At 42.9% G+C, this 3,912-nt stretch overlaps 2 pseudogenes; both read left to right on the forward strand.

The window, feature by feature from the left end:
• The first annotated feature begins 351 nt into the window (after positions 1-351).
• LOC116579753 lies at positions 352-712 on the forward strand (annotated as a pseudogene).
• A 980-nt stretch (positions 713-1,692) lies between these two features.
• On the forward strand, positions 1,693-3,029 carry LOC116588974 (annotated as a pseudogene).
• Positions 3,030-3,912: the final 883 nt, after the last annotated feature.

Here is a 3,912-nt window from a genome sequence, read left to right on the forward strand (position 1 = left end):
CATATCCATACAGAGCCAGAACCATCAACAGATCACCAGAGATCTCCCCTTCTGGGAACCTTTGGCATATAAGTGCTTCCTAGTGTCTTTATGACTATGTTTCTGGTTTTCCGGTATTATGTAAAATATCACAGTGCTGGATATATTCATGGAGGATACTTTAGGTATCAATGTACCTAACACATGTACCAAATTTAAAATGATCTTTAAAATATTGATAATATTGGCGGTTGGGATGGCAATTAAGTGAGGCATGCCATGAGCCTCCAGCGCCTCTGCTGCCCCGTGAGCAAGCCATTGGTGTGGGGGCGACCTGGTGCGATGCTCTGATTGTAGCTGCGTCCACTTGTTATGATGCTGTCTCCGACCAGCCTGGTTACTGGAATCTCCGGTAGTAAAGTGAAATACTTACGGCTTTCCAGTACAGATGATGCCTACACATTGGCCGTGAGTTTAAGAAAAAACACTCTTAAGATCCCATACGAAACCATTCTATTTACTACAGTGCTGTTTTGATGGGTACCTTTTTCATCATAGGCTCCCTCCTCCTGGCTGTATCAACAAAGGGCAGGCTGGAGGCTGGACCATTCTGTCCTGATCATTGGCATCCTGGTGTTCCTACCAGAATTTTACCACCCGAGCATCTCCTACTATGTATCCAAAGGCTACTGGGGTTACTCCTACCGATGACCTTCCAGATTTTGACAACTAGTGCCCACCCCCAACACTGAGCAGATGAGTCATAGATAGGACTGAAGCCAGCTTTAGGATATCGAGCAGAAACTGTGGCAAAGGACTGAGGAACTCTGCAGTTTTCAGTTGTTAAACAAAAGAATGGCCAGATTTTATGGGTCCATCCCCAAGTTATCACCTGAGCTTATCGTCACAAATTAACTAATCAGGACATGCTCTATTTTTACATCTCCTGGCCCTGGCAACAGCTGACAAGTTTTTCTGCATGCACATGTATCTTGCAAGAGTAGCAGTGCTAATGGTATGGGAAAGCCAGAGGTTATTCTGTAGTGGAAAGTGTTATTACTACCACCTTTCCTGTAGTTGAGCATTTCTTTGAAATACTCCTCATTGTCAGTTTGTTCTGGTGGCAAATGGAAGAATTCAGTATGCCAATTTCATATTGCTGGTAATTTATTTTGAAACCTGGTAATTTATTTGAAATTTATACTTAGAAAACATCTAAGTATCTTATTCCTACACTCATCTCTAGCTTTGTATTCTAGTGGAAAACCTTGACAAAATCAAGTACCAGTGTGCGTGCATCTGTAACATTTTTTACTTGCTTTCTTACTAACAGCAGCCAGGACTTTTTTTTAAAACCTCAGAGTGAGTTTCCAAAAGGTAAACACTTCCTCTGTTCACTAGTCATTGGTCAGCTTTGATTTGGTCCACCAGTAAACTGGCCAGCATATGATTTGGGTCATTTTTTTCTTTGTAGATAGAGATGCTCATGTATCATGCCTTTAAGGACTGGATTTTCAGATGTTTCCTAAGGGGAAAAAATGTAGATAAATTGTTATTATTTAGAGATTATAAGCCCATCATTAGCACCTTGTATCATGATGCCATTCTGCTAGAGATCGCAAGAGTTGTCCTGGATCCGTGGAGGACTAGACTGCCTTAGTTTGATTCTGTCTTCCTAGCTTGCAGAATGTGACATATTCAAAAGAAAGTAAAATGCCAAACTCTAGGCCATTTTGTGAAGAGACGAAGACTGAGCAGTGTGGCCACATCGTCGACCTCAAGCAGCAGTTGACTTCTCCACGTAGAACCTGGGAGCAAGAGATTCAGAATCCAATCTCTTCTCCCTTTCCTGCCCTGTGAGATTTTTTTTGGTCTTCAGCTACATCTTTCGGCTTTGTTTTTTTTTTAAAGATTTTTATTTATTTATTGAGAGAGAGGTAGCGAGAGAGAGCATGAGCAAGGAGAAATCAGAGGGAGAAGCAGACTCCCCATGGAGCTGGGAGCCCGATGTGGGACTCGATCCCAGGACTCCGGGATCATGACCTGAGCCGAAGGCAGTCGTCCAACCAACTGAGCCACCCAGGCGTCCCCATCTTTCGGCTTTGTGAGGAAGCTTAACATCAAAGAAGAGGCCAGCAATGTTACCAACAAGATAGATCCTCGCTCCATGAACTCCCGTGTATTCGTTGGGAATCTCAGTGCTCTTGTGGTTAAGAAATCTGATGTGGAGGCCATCTTCTGGAAATACGGCAAAATTGTGGGTTCATAAGGGCTTGCCTTTGTCCAGTATGTTAATGAGAGAAATGCTCGGGCTGCTGTGGCAGGAGAGGATGACAGAATGATTGCTGGCCAGGTTTTAGATATTAATCTGGCTTCAGAGCCAAAGGTGAACTGAGGAAACGCAGGTGTGAAATGATTTGCAGCGGAGATGCACGGGTCAGTACCAGAACACCCTTCTCCGTCCCCTCTACTCAGCAACTCTTATGACTTGGACGATGACTTTCAACGAAGTTATTATGACAAGATGAATAGTTACCCAGCACGTATTCCTCCTCCTCCTCCTCCTCCTCCTGCTTGGGCTGTAGTTCCTTCAAAGATGCCAGCGTCTATTAGGAAACACCTCACGAAGGGGGCAAAAGTAGCTTCAATTCTAAGAGTGGACAGTGAGGATCTTCTTCCAAGTCTGGAAAGTTGAAAGACGGTGACCTTCAGACCATTAAGAAGGAGTTGACCCAGATAAAACAAAAAGTGGATTCTCTACTGGAAATCCTGGAAAAATTTGGAGAAAAAACAGAGCAAACAAGGAGAGGTGAAGAATGGTAAGTCAAAAGAGGAGCAGAGCAGCAGCTCCCTGAAGAAAGAGGAGACCGATGTGAAGGTGGAGTGTGGGGGCGGGTACAGATGACTCTGCTGAGGAGGGGGACCTGCTGGATGGTGATGATGATGAAGATTGGGGGGAGGGCCAGCTGGGGTTTATCAAGGACGATGAAAAAGAGGCTGAGGAGGGAGAGAATGACAGAGACAGTGCCAATGGTGAGGATGACTCCTAAGCACATAGTGGTTGCCATTACGTGCCCCATTATTTCTTTACCTGGGTGCTTGTCTAAGATCAAAATATTCACCAGATCCTCTCCCCTAGTGTCTTCTTCAGCACATGCTCACTGTTTTCTCCATCCTGTCCTTCCCATGTTCATTAGTTCATATTGCCCTGGCCTAGTCCCATTTTTGGTTCCTTTGACACTCCTAGTAGTTATATTAAGTCTTATTTGATACCTCTTTATGACTTACAAGCAAAAAGGATGTGTGGTTTTTATCAACTGTCTCCAAAATAATCTCTCATTATTCAGAGAGTACAGTTCTTTCCATTCATACATGAGCTCAGTAGTTGTTTCCCTAACTGCAGAGGCAGTTGCATTAGTTGAGTAGCACCTGAGAGCAGCTTCAAGTTAGAGGTATGTGTGTTATACCCTGCATAAGGCTGCTATGTGGGGCTGGTGAACACAAGTGTACCAGTGTACTTTTGTGAATGAGAGTTGGCATGTCAAATGTGTCCTCTAGAAAAATAATTAGTGTAATAATCTTAAGATTTGTTTTCTAAAGTTGATACTGTGGGATTTTTTTGTGAACAGCCTGATGTTTGGGACCCTTCTTTTTCAAAATAAAGAAGTCCTTATTAAACCAGGAATTTGGGGGAAAAAAACAAACCTGGTTTTTAAAAAATGCCTAAATCTAAAAAGTAAAACAATAAAATAAAATATTGTTAATATTAAAGCCATAATTGGGGTGCCTGGGTAGCCCAGTTGGTTAAGCGTCTGATTCTTGATCTCCATTCGGGTCTCGATCTCAGGGTCATGAGTTCAAGCTCCACGTTGGGTTCCACACTGGGCATGAAGCCTACTTAAAAAAAATTTTTTTAAATAAAAATAAATAATA

Source organism: Mustela erminea, chromosome 1, assembly GCF_009829155.1.
Source record: "Mustela erminea isolate mMusErm1 chromosome 1, mMusErm1.Pri, whole genome shotgun sequence".
Classification (NCBI taxonomy): Eukaryota; Metazoa; Chordata; class Mammalia; order Carnivora; family Mustelidae; genus Mustela; species Mustela erminea.